The 13,443-nt window shown below is 34.7% G+C and overlaps 1 long non-coding RNA gene and 2 pseudogenes across 1 annotated transcript; all 3 read left to right on the top strand.

Annotated features, from left to right (window-relative positions):
• Positions 1-499: 499 nt before the first annotated feature.
• Positions 500-1,039, top strand: LOC134279219 (histone H4-like; annotated as a pseudogene).
• Positions 1,040-2,780: 1,741 nt separating this feature from the next.
• LOC134276701 (histone H1-delta-like) lies at positions 2,781-3,203 on the top strand (annotated as a pseudogene).
• A 987-nt stretch (positions 3,204-4,190) lies between these two features.
• Positions 4,191-7,286, top strand: LOC134278597 (uncharacterized). Its single transcript, XR_009994543.1, has 3 exons — positions 4,191-4,274; positions 4,971-5,065; positions 7,196-7,286. It is a non-coding gene; the product is annotated as an uncharacterized LOC134278597 (long non-coding RNA).
• Positions 7,287-13,443: the final 6,157 nt, after the last annotated feature.

Genomic DNA, 13,443 nt, shown 5'->3' with positions numbered 1-13,443 from the left:
GAATGCATCTTGCTTATTCGGATACAGAGAGAGAGAGAGTACAAACAATAAAACATTGAATGCTGCTTTTAAAGGAAATACTATAACAAAGTTAGTTGATTGAACTACATTCAAGAATTGTGATTTAACCCTTTATACATTGATTATAAAAAAAACCTATAAAATTTTATTTCATTTTTGTTTGTCTGTTTCTTTCTGGGTTTTTTATGATACATTCGTTAAATATGTATATAGTGGTGTCAGGTTTAATTCAGATTATTGGTTTTAATGTAATACTCGGATTAAAAAAAAAAATAAATAAAATAAATAAATAAATAAAAAAGAAAGAAAGAAACCAACCAAACAAAGAAAAAAGTAACAAAATTCCTATCAATAAATATTTAAAAAATCGAAAAATTGAATTATATCTTAATATTGAACGATAAAATATGGAAAGGCTGATTTTTATGATGGCTTAAAAATATGGGACACGGTTTAGTAGCAGCTCAAGGGCATACAAATGTAAACAAAAACATATGTAAGGCGCGCAGAGCGTAAACCAATCGCGCTGTGGCTTTCAGTGTGCTTTCGGGACTTGCCGAGTTTTCAAGACATTGTAGTTTCTAGCGCGTCGTGTAGTGACTGCTATATATACCGTGATTCCCGTCGTGTTAGAACATTTCAGAAGATTATCTACTGAGAGCTGAACTATGTCTGGACGTGGTAAAGGAGGAAAAGGTCTTGGAAAGGGGGGCGCTAAGCGTCACAGGAAGGTCCTGAGAGATAACATCCAGGGTATTACCAAACCCGCCATCCGTTGTCTTGCACGCAGAGGTGGAGTCAAACGTATCTCTGGACTGCATCTAACGAAGAAACCCGTGGTGTCCTGAAAGTTTTCCTTGAGAATGTCATTCGTGATGCTGTCACCTACACAGAGCACGCCAAGAGGAAGACTGTCACAGCCATGGACGTTGTCTATGCCCTGAAGAGACAAGGACGTACCCTCTACGGATTCGGTGGTTAGATACCCCTATGAGCATTTGCTTTTGAAGAAGCAACAACAAACTGCCTGTTTTCACGGCCACCCAAATTCTTAGAAAAGATGCCTCTAAACAGACGTGTAAAAAGAAACGTGTGTGTTAATAACAGTTCTTTGTTAAATTATATAATTGTCAACAAATATATGTTGCTGGAATGGGGCATAACATAGCTAGTCCTGCAAGAACTAGTTCACAGGGTAGGGAAAACAAAACAGTAATTATTTTTTTATGTTCCTATAATCCGAATATAATTGATTTACATTTTATACCATGTCTCCTTTCTGATTTTCAAAGAGGGGGCCGGGTTGAGAGAGAAAACATCCCCCCCCCTCCCCTAATTGTTAAAATGCATATGATATTCTACAAAGACACATCAAGTACACACAGCAAATTAAACAACGCATAGGGTTAGCTATCGTTACAGCTTTCTAAGACTTGTTGATCAAAGAGACTTTTAAAAAAAATGAATAGATAAATACAACTCTGCACACAACTCTTCTGGTCAATTCTACTCTGACAAGGAAGCAAGAGTTATCCTTCTTGTCATAAACTTCATATTCCTTGAAGTGATTAGATGCTGATTTTTCCTCAACATTTGACCCTTTCATCAATAAATTTATATATAAATTCACAGTTGTCTTTTTTTCTTTTTGGTTCTTCTTCACTTTATTATATTTGCATCCAAAGCCAACACAAGGTACAACAACATTGACATGGTTATTTTTTTTCAAAAGAAACAAAAACATCTATTTCTAAAAACCAGCATGGTTTAATAATGTGATGAATCTTGGTCCTCATCCATGTGGGAAACAAACAAATGCACACACATAAAAAGCAAAATGTTAAGCGAGATGACATTTTTATAGGCTAACGTGTGAAACACTAGGATTCATATATTTATTTATTTCATAACATAATATATACATATCCAATATGACCCTGGTACATTTTGCGTCGAAATAATAAATACAAATGTATTAATATAATGAATTGCTAACATGCAATGGGTTTCTTTTCTTGTTCTCAAATTTTCCCCTGAAATACACTTTATATATGAAGACCTTTTTCTCATGCTCTCAGCTTTCATGTCCTGTGAAGATAACCTAATGGGTAATGTATTTTGTTTTTGCATTGTTGAAGGGGTTACTCTTCGCCAGTACACTAGATAAGAAATGTATTAAGACAGGTAAGTATAAAACTCGTTTTATTTTACAAAAATCTTATACACTGTACAGCTGACTAATAACATTTTGTCATTGTCAGAGTCACACAGCGCCAGTTTAGTACAGGCATAACACTGTGTAGTTACAGTACATAGTCCTTAGTTGAGTGTTTCTCGTAGTTTGAGGGGGGAACTGATTATATTTATAGGCCAGGGAAATCAAATTAGCATTCTTAAATGTGTATTTTGAGAAAAATTAAGATATCGTTACTGAATTCTGCCTCTCAAGTGAACAATTTAACTTGGGAAATTCAATCGTGACTGTCTGGGGGCCTATTTTGTTGAATTTGAACACTGCAATAAGAACAATCTAAAAATGTGAATAGATAGAATGATAGACAGATTTATGGCATATTGGGATGAAGTTCCTTCTTTAAGCTGCAGCAAGGATGCAAATACCCACATTGAAACACACATGCAGGATCAAAATTACAGTCGTCTCGACACACTGGATGTTTTCTAGGCGTTCCGCGCACGGTGTAAACAGCAAGTGCGTGTGACCTGACTATTTCACTGACTATTTCACTGTTCACAGTTCCTGAGAAGTAAGTCGACGTTTTACACCCGTAAGTAGCCATGGCCGATACTGCCGCACCAGCAAAGTCCCCAGTCAAGAAGAAGGCCGCAAAGCCTAAGGTGCCTGCTGCCCACCCCAAGTACATTGACATGATCAGCGCTGCCGTTGCATCTCTGAAAGAAAGGGGTGGCTCATCCCGACAGGCCATTCTTAAATACATCATGGCCAACTACAAAGTGGGCAACGATGTTAACTTCATCAACGCCCACCCGAAGATGGCCCTGAAGAATGGTGTCAAAAAGGGTGCTCTGAAGCAAGCCAAGGGCACAGGCGCTAGTGGCTCTTTCAAACTTGGAGACAAACCCAAGACCGAAAGAAGCCTAAAGCCAAGAAAGTTGCCAAACCCAAGGCAGCCAAGCCACACAAAGACTCGATAGCACTGTAAACCCAGGGTAATTATTAATGTTTGAAAATAGCCTGCAGGCATATTACTATATTCTCCTATGAATATCCTGCAACACTTACATATAGCAGTAAGTAAAATTTATGAACATTTAATTTTATTTTCAGGTTACAAAAATAAATATATATATGTAAATACAGAACAGCCCACCCTCATGCACTGGTTGTGAAATTCCATTCAGAATATTCAACTATCATGCAATACACAAGTCTGAGTATAGGTGTTATGCCCATAACTTTCACGCCTCACACTCGGCATAAAAGGGTGCATACTTTGTTGCATTAATTTCGACGTCTGTGATTTTTCATGCAAATGTCCTGTAGCTTTTACATGGTTAAAAGATGCCTGAGAGCTAAAGATCCACACAATTTACAATATTGATTTTTCTTTTAAATTTAACCCCGTTTTCAGTACTGTATTGATCAGAACTTTGGTTTTATTCCTACGATACAAGTCATGCATGTTATCTAGGTCTACATACAGGAAAACGGTATCTGAGGATATATTTATGGTTTTTTTGTGCATGGTAACACGCACATGTTGATCACGTTAACGAGGACGAGCACGAACTGTATATACATGTATACAAGTAGATGTATTTAATACCCACATGCAAATTTATTACACCAAAGGATACGAAGAAGTTCTATAGTAATTTGAATTTAGTATAGAGAAAGAAATACTAGTAATGATTTTGACGATTTTGCTGCTGATTTCCATCAACTGCATGCTGGCAGATAAAAATCTCAGATCGGTCTCAGATCTCAATTCTCCATTGCTGAGCAGGGAAATCATCGATCTTCATTTTAACTTCTCGCGTTTAACTGAGAAATACAAACATTCTTTGAAGGTATGTGTAGGAAATGCAGTATATTAATTCTTTAATTATGATTTTTAAAATGGGATCCAGAATAACAATATTGTTATATGTACATAATATACTCAGTACATTTATTCATATCTTTTTTATGTAGGAAACCATATTTGAAACAAAGTTGGAAACTAAATGTACATATGTAGGATGTTCAACAAAAAGAAGCACTTCTCCATGTGGTAAAATTAAGTTTGTTAAATATCGGGAGTTTAATTACAGTGCTTGACCGAGGGAATTTCATAAGGGGGGGGGGGCAGTAGAAGATAAGGGATATGGGGGCTTTATTGTAGCCCCCAATGGGTCCAGAGCAAAGCGTTGATGGGGATCCGGGGGCGAAGCCACCGAAAGCTGAAAAATTTTTACAAATAAGAGGTGTTCTAAATAAAAAAAAAAGTCAAAGGGGGGGGGGGGGGGGGGTTGCATTATTACTTCGGTGAGAGATTCCTCATTGGAAGTTATGTATATTTTTTATGCTACAGGGGCGTAGTATCCGGGGGGGGCCAGGGGGGGGGGCCCACTTTTTTTCCCAACCTTACTTACACTATAGGAAATGTTAATTCAAAGCCTGTTTGCCCCCCCCCCCCCACTTTTAGAAATGTACCGAAAATGTAGTATAAGAATTGGTACTAAAAGTAGTTGACACTGAAAAAAAGTTTACCTACCTACCCCCCCTCCCCCCCCCCCCCCCCCACGAAATAGGATTTACTACTTTGGGCAACTTTTCCCCCCCTTTTTTTTTGCTTGTCAACTTTTTTCAGGTAAGTAAAAAAAAAATTTTCTCTGCCTGGTCCCCCCACTTTCAAAAACGATGCTACGCCACTGTGCTATACATATGCTATATTTGTTGTTGTTGTTGTTGAACTCTCATTTAATAGTTCTGAAGTCTAAGACTTGTCCAAAAGGATGGAAACGGAGAGGAAGAAGCTGTTATAATCTATTTCTGGAAAAAGTGAACTGGTTTCAGGCTCAGGTGAGGAAATTTTTTTAAAATCAATAAAAACAAGATAATTCCGAGAATTTGTGTACCCCGCTGAAGGAAAAACGGGGAGGATGCTCAGATTTGGGGGTCGACCCCCCCCCCCTTTCCCGGATTTGCAGAATTGTTAAATTTTGTACTGAAGCAAACAAAAAATTCCAATACGGATATAAAGATTTGAATGCTTATTCTTCGAAAGGTCCTTTTGATGTAAAATATTCATCACACAGTATTAGTTTGTAGTCTTTGTACACGTCATCCCTCATAACTTCTTTTCAGATGCTAAATACTATCATTCAGTAATTCATTAAAAAAAAAAATTAAAAAAGGCTCAATCGGGATTCGAACAAGGGACTTTCGCATGCAAAAGGGGAATCTTTCCCCTCGGCCATCGACGAACTTGACATATCAAGGACTTAAATGCAAACAATAAGTCACATACATATTGTATACATGTTTACATCACTTTCTACATTGTCAAATAAAAAAAAACGAGTGTTGGTACTTTAGCCTCTACTAAGCCCTTTGACTTCAAAATAGATATACATGTACAGGCGTGTTCTTCAGGCCATAGGGAGTAGTCATGTTGAAATTAATTGCAAAAGTTTAAAGGCTTCTCGAGAAATCGCTTGGAAATGAAAGTGTACAGACAGACAGAATTACAGCCGAACGGAGGGACGGACAGAAGGGGTTGGGGGTTATGGTATTAAATTTAATTGTAAAAACTCAAAAGCTTCTTGAGATATCGCTTGGAAGTAAAAGTTTTACACACACATATACAAAATGTATAAATTTACGACCTTGACCTTTAACCTCAAATTTAATTAGGGTCTTCATTTAGTCATAGAAAATTGTGGTATAAAATAACATTGCAGAAGCTCAAAAGTTTATCGATATATCTTGCAAAAACGAAACTGTTAAAACAGACAGAATTTTTTTTAAACTTATGAAATTGGCCTTTTGACCTCAAAATCAATTGGGATCTTTCTTAGTCCATAGAAAATTATTGGGTAAAATTTCATTGCAAAAGTTCAGAAGCTTCTCGAGATATCGCATGGAAACGAAAGCGTTACGCACAGAGAGAACTAAAGACGGACAGACCAAAATTAATATACTCAACTTTTAATGGGGGACAAAAATTATGTCAAATACTGAACTTTTATTTTAATTAATCAAATAAAACTTTGAGGGTGTGTTCAAACTGTCGGTCTTACAGTCTGCGTTTTCTGTTTATCCTTGGGCTGACAGAATAAAATTACTAAATTATTTTGATACCGGTATTTAAATTATGCATTTTCAAATACAGAATCTTAAGGTAGTCCGATTCTCAGCTAGGAAGGATAACTCTTTAATTCATAATTTAATTCAAAAAGTCTCAAAACGAAGCTTGAATTTTTTCATGCAACAATTTAAATTTTATACTAGTACCTCTCAATGTGCTTCTAGGTTCTTTGAGGCTCTAAGAAAGGTCTTCTAACAAGTCGAAATTTTTACCCCTTAAAAGTATTTTAAAAACACATATTTAAAAAAATTGAGGTTCTTTTAATCTATCTATTAATACCAATGTTTATTAGCATGATATGAAATTAGGAGTGATTTATAGTGTTTTGCAGTGATAGGAAAATTTTTATACACTATTGTGTACTGTAAAATGATAAAAGTAATTAAATAGAAGAAAATAAAATACTTTATATGTATAAAAATCGAGCATTTTCTTCAAAAAGCCTGGATACCTATGGTTTTTATAATTATTTCTAAAATGTGTTTGTTGATCAAATTTCAAATTGGTATTTTTATGTGCATTTTTTGATGAATTTTTTTTTATAGATTTATTTAGTTTCTATATTTAATACGATTAACTTTAGAGGTGAAGTTTGAAGAATTATCTTCGGTAAAAATACACTACTTTGATAATTCAAAGACATTTTTGTGAGCCTTTTCAATAAGTCAATGAATGGCTTTCAGAACCTGAGGATCGGACTACCTTAAGTCAAAATAAGATTTATTATTTATATGCAAAAATTGAGACTTTATAGAACTTTCATAAAAGGTTCCTTATAAAACTAAATGTGTAAAATAAAGACACATAAATTGTCAAAATGATCTGCAAAAATCTCTTTATAGATAAATTGCCGGAAATACGATGCAAATCTTGTTCAAATTGAAGATAAACGTGAAGGCAAATGGTTAAAAAGACAATATCCGGGGAATAAGGCAGGTATACAGTGTACATAAAAATTCATTAATCCTAATTTTCAAAAATATTTATAAAACTAGTATGGTACAACATCCGTCTGAATCAGACTAAAATCTGTTGTCCATTTTTACGCCCCTTTAATCGAAGATTCGGGGGTACTGCAACTCCAACTTTTATTCGCGACAACTTTGTTTCGCGATTTACCAGGGATGAACAAGTTCGCGACGATTAATTTTCGCGATCAATGCAAATGGTTTACAGTATATATTTTTGCATCGTATTTTAAACATTAATAAAATTATAAGGATGGAAAAAGCTTTCTTGATAAGAATTTTTGCTATATATATGTGTGTTTAACCCTCTTACTGCCAGAGGGGTCATATATGGGCTCTACCCACTGGCTGCCACAGGGGTCATATATGACCCATCGAAAGTGTTTGATATATCAAGTTTTTATCTATTCAAGAGCCATTGCCTTTGGTTTCATAAATATTGAGGATAAAGTTTACTTTGTGTGCTTGCCTTAAGGACATAAGATATCAAATTGTGAAAATTTTTGCATTATTCAAAGAAAAATGCACAAAATTACAAAACATAAATTCCAGATTTTTTTTCATCAAAAATTGTTTTAGAAGAAAACAAAGCCTCTTTAGACATTAAAAGTATTGCACATGGGTCCTTCATTAAGTGGAATTCTTCAACTCAAGGGAAGAACCCAATAATGTTCAAACTACATTGCTTATGACCTTAATTCTGTGACCATGCCTCTTAATTTCATAAATCAGTACTTTAACCAAAATTGATCTCATATAAAAAGTAGACATGAGAAAGGTTTACCAGCTAATGTCCTTTGGATCATTTCCAAGACTACTAATATCTAACCCAGCAGCAGAAAAACACTGCATTAGATCGCAGTTGGAACCACCTGCAATAACATAAATATTATATGATACAAAGGTGAAAGTTAAACTAATGATACTTTTCATACTGATAAATGTTGGTTGGAAGAACATATTTCTGCTTCGTTATTTCTACACATCGTAAGTTTGCATGCCTTTAAAGTATTCTCATTTCAAATTAGGATTGAGGCATAAGAAAATAACGATTTCTCTCTTTCCTTTTTACATTTTGATTCAATATGTAGAAGTCTGGCCTGGGGGCCATAAAACTTAGACGAGCTCACTTTTGATCTCAGTCTTACTTTTCCACTATATATTCCTTAGAAAAAAAAGTGAGAATGAGATCAAAAGTGAGCTCGTCTAAGTTTTATGGCCCCAGACCTGTTCAAGAGTTGCAAAATAAGATCGATCCTATAATCCTAAAGTCTCGGGTTTGATTTCACTGGAGATCGTTCCTTCGGATGAGACCATATACACCGAGATCATGTGTTGCAGTGGATACTGGTACGGTAAAGATCCCTTAATGCTCAATGGTCCAAAGTGCCGAAAATAGGTTTAAATTTGCAGCGCAACAGTGGCAAGTAGTGGCGTCTCTATATACTAAGTGACAAGATGTATTTGTGAAACACTGATGACCCCGTATGGCAATATAGAGAAGATTAAATTCTCAAATGCAAATAAAAAATGTTGATATCCAAAGTAATTAAGGCCTTCTCACAAGAAATACAAATGTGAAATGTAAGACTCTAGCACCACCTGTTAAAAAATATGACCAAAGTTAACGTTTTGTAAAAGGTAAGTCACACTCAAGGTCAAAGGTCATGTCTCTTGGTTTTTAAAGTAAAGCCGTGTCACAAAGATTACATATGGGGGGATGAAAGCCCTTGCCGTTCAAAGTTATTGCCAATGTTAAAGTTTTTAATAAGTATGTCACACTCCAAGAGCAAGGTCCAAGGGTCAAAGGTGTTGGTATCCAATGAAAGGTCATGTCACAAGGATTACACATGTAAAGTATGAAAGCCCTAGTCCTTTCCAATTCAAAAGTTATGTCCTAAGCTATTTTATTTTTAAAAAAAAGTAGGTGAATCTTTAAGATAAAGTTAAAAGGTCAAAGTTGTTGGTATACAATAGAAGATCTTGTTTTAAAGAGTACATATGTGAAGTTTGAAAATCCTAGCATCAACAGTTTATGAGTTATTGCTGAGGTTAAAGTTTTTCAAAAGTATGCCAAACTCCAAGGTCAAAGAGCCTAAGTTGTTGGTATCCAATGGAAAGTCTTGCCACGAAGAATATATACGTGAAGTATGAAAGCCCTTTTTTTAACACCAATCGTTCAAAAGTTAAATGGCTCAATTAAAAGTTTGGAATCCTGGTGTAAAAGTGTGACAAACTCCAAGGTCAAGGTCAAAAGGTCAAATTTGGTGGTACCTAAAGAAAAGGTCTTGTCACAAGGAATACACATGTGAAATATGAAAGCCATAGTCCCACTAGTCAAAAGTTATTATCACTGGTGATAAAAAGAAACTTTACTAGTTACCACATAATGCTCCTGCTTGTTGGAGATAGGTCTGGGCCATAGTATATAGCAAGTTTCCTGCACATGCATTGCGAAGACTTTCAAAACAACTCTCAAGTGAATGAAACGTAGCACTGAAAAAATAATAAATATTAAACATTTTTCTTTACCTAGAAAGTTCATGCAAAGAAAATTGTCAGTTAACAAATAACAAAACAAAATCAAATAATCTCGTCTCGATAAATACAATTAGTGAGACAAATAACATTTTCTCAAGATTTCTTGGTTTTACAGTTTTCAAATTGTATACCCATATGACTGGGTCTTACACTTGCTCAAAAACTTAGATTTATCTCCTGTATATGTGTGACTCCCGGTTTATTCGATACACAAGAACATTCTCTAACCACAATTAAATTTTAGAACGAGGCAAGCTATTGACAAACAAGTTTCAACTTATCATTTCCTAAGTTCTATGGTCGATGCAATGATTTTGTCAGTAAATACAATTCATCATTATCTTGACAGCGAGGTCACAGAGGGTGTAACATTTCGACAGGGAATGCTTAATTCTCCATGGCACGTGATCACACCGCTGATGCTTTGGAGGTTCATTTTACTCTACTTCCGATTTGTGTTTCATTAGACTTAGTAGCGGGAATGCCGGTCTTTATCTACATAAATTTTATCTATATCTCTTTTAAATTTGATCCTGATTATCTATGTAGAATATTAAGCATTCAAAAGCAACAATTATTCAAAGTATCATAAATTGTAGCAACTTCATTTGCTCTGTATGTTTAATCTATGATATGTTAAATATTTAGTGTCGAAATTATGATATACCAAATATATTTGTGAATTTATTATACCCCCCCCCCCAAACACACACCGCTTATAAAGTTAGAGGGAATATAGTGATCAGAATGTCCGTTCATCTGTCTGTTCGTCCGTCGGTCCGTCTGTTACGTTTTGGGCTACCCATCTCTTATCCGCAACTCCTCTTTTACCACTGAATGAAATTTAATGAGACTTTCACAGAATCAGTAAAATTTTTGTTACATAGTGCCATTCTGAATCTCCTATTTTACTTTTTAATCGGACTCATATTTCGTGTTTTCCACAGCAAAATATGGACACTGCAATTCTTTCTATAGTATTGAAGGGTATCCATTTCTTATCCATAACTCCTCCTTCATGTATATCACTGAATAAAATTTGATACTTGAAATCAAATATTTTTATAACATACTCGTAATGTTATTGTGCTATTCCTTTTTTTTTTAACTGATATTTATTTCGGGTTTCCCAGAGCAAAACATGAACTTTACCATAATAATCATAAGGGAGGTGGGGGTATCATTTAGTGAGCTCAGTGATCACAGTACCTCTTGTTTAGTCTTATTATGAAAGACTTAATATGATATGCACGGGCTAATGAAAAGCTATCTCTCTCACCCCTCCCTCTCTCTCTCTCTCTCTTAGATAACTAAAAAATCAGTTTACCAGGATACATTTTGTGCCATGCCTCTGTTGCTATTTATATTTATTCCAGCATCAGTGTAACATTGCTGAATGGTGCAGTTAGATCCAGCTACAAACATCAAAACAAAATATTACATTAGTCATTTAATATCTTTTCATTTCGATTATATATACACTACTTTTTGTGTTTGTGGGTTGTTTTTTTTTTTTTTTTTTTTTTTTTTTTTTTTTTGGGGGGGGGGGGGTGATGTTGTTGTTGTTTTGGTCACATGATGACTAGATATATATCATACGAGAAAGTTCAAATGGAATTCCTGGTAAAGACAAGGTATAATAGAAACGGCCGAATCTGACCCCTTATTTGCTGTAAAAATTAAAACTTTGTTTCAATTGTGAAAGTTTGTAGTTAAGAACTTACAATGATGTTTGTTTTTAAACCAGGACTAATTTTAATTCAAAGCTAAGACGGAGGCCACAAAGTGGTGCAGAAATAGGGAATTTTCCCAACTTTTATCAGTTCTGGTGGAATTTTGTGAAATTTTAGAACTTTTCACTTCGGGAAACATAGAGCACAAGCCTGCCTATCTGAGATTTTTATTCATAATATGCACCTGATACTAGTGCATTAAATATATAAATTTGGCAGATAGGTGAGCTTGTGCTCTATATTTTCTGAAACAAAATGTGCTGTAAAATCCATGGATATTTGCATAAAAATGAGGAAATTCGGATATTGACATATTCCCTAACCTTCCTGTGGCTTCTTTGTATCCCATAGCTTTTAAAAACTAATACTCTTTTGTGGCAAGGGGTGACAACAGTTTTTTACTGATTAATTGTTGCATCATTCTAAAAGACACCCAATGCTAGGGACCAAAAAAGGGGCTAAACCTATCTTTAAAACAAACCTGCTTTAAAAACACCATTTTCCAAAAATATTCATCAAGCATAAACCTCCACTAAAAACATTTTTTCAAAAGACTTCTTAAATTGAAAGCAAAATTGGGAAAAATAATTGATCGAATACATCTTATTATAATCTATTTACATATGTTTAATAAGATAATAGAGCCAAAGAAGAACCCTGACGATTTTAACATAATTCTACTACAATTTTTGCTGAGATCAAAGAAATGCCGCGGACATTATTCTCCAATAAATCACGAACGTCATCAAAAAATTATCAGATCAGAAACACGTATCAAACCTGTGCAGTTGAAATGTACATTTGACTTAAGTATGAAATACTTATTTAGACCACATTGATGTGTCGTCTTTTGCAAAAGTAACTGATGAGTAGGTTTCTAAAGTAAGAGGGGCTGTTTCATGGACCTCACTACGCCATATTTAAACTCCGTGATTTTAGTGATAAAGTGGTCAAATAGGAAACTGATTTTTTTTACTATATATTTTAAAAGATTTATGTATATAAGCTACAAACAGATTTATAATTACTAGTAATAAAAGGCTAATTCTAATTCGGCGAAAGCCCAAATCGTCTGCACTCTATTCGAATTCACAGGTAAACAAATTTACACTCGGTGCTAAATGGAACAACATCATCGCAGCGTGGTGACTTAATATAGAGAAACGATCAGTCGTATTTTAGAGCTGCTTAGTAGAATAGAAATAAAGTCCTTGTTGTCGTGAATGATGTAGAATAACCCCCTCGGTCTCGAAATGTTGTTCAAAATATATAAGCCTCGACTAACGCCTCGGCTTTTATTTTTCAACCAACATTTCTCGACCTCGGAGGTTGTTCTGCAACATTCACGATCACCACCATTGAAACACAGAATGCGACCATCAGCAAGATGTGGAAATATAGGAACACTTCTTTTTTAATCATCTAAAAGGGAAAAATATTCTCATCCATTGAATTTCAAGGTAATAGAGGATGAGGATAAAATAAGTTAAAAAGAAATGTAAAATTTTGTATTGTACTTATCGAATATACATTCGCATCATTTAAAACATGATAGTCAACTACTCAGTATTTGTATATGAGATAACAGTGCATGAATTTAGGGTTTTAATTCTTTATGTACATACCGGACTTTCTTCAAACTGAATGCTTTTTTCGCTCTTGTCACCAGCATTTTTCATTTCTATGGCAACATGGTTATCTAGATAAATGAGCATATCATAGAAATATATTTCAAACACTGGGCCATGGGTTGCTATTTTTATTATGAACAAAAATTATTGGTGCGCAAAACATGGTCTTTTTCCTATCTCTTAAAAAATAGATATGTCAAATTGAATTGACAGTCAG

Source organism: Saccostrea cucullata, unplaced genomic scaffold (assembly GCF_032062105.1).
Source record: "Saccostrea cucullata isolate Sc308-1 unplaced genomic scaffold, CSIRO_AGI_Scuc_v1 ctg15272, whole genome shotgun sequence".
In the NCBI taxonomy this organism is placed as follows: Eukaryota; Metazoa; Mollusca; class Bivalvia; order Ostreida; family Ostreidae; genus Saccostrea; species Saccostrea cuccullata.
The sequence above is the reverse complement of the archived record's forward strand: the minus strand, read 5'-3'. Positions and strand labels throughout refer to the sequence as shown.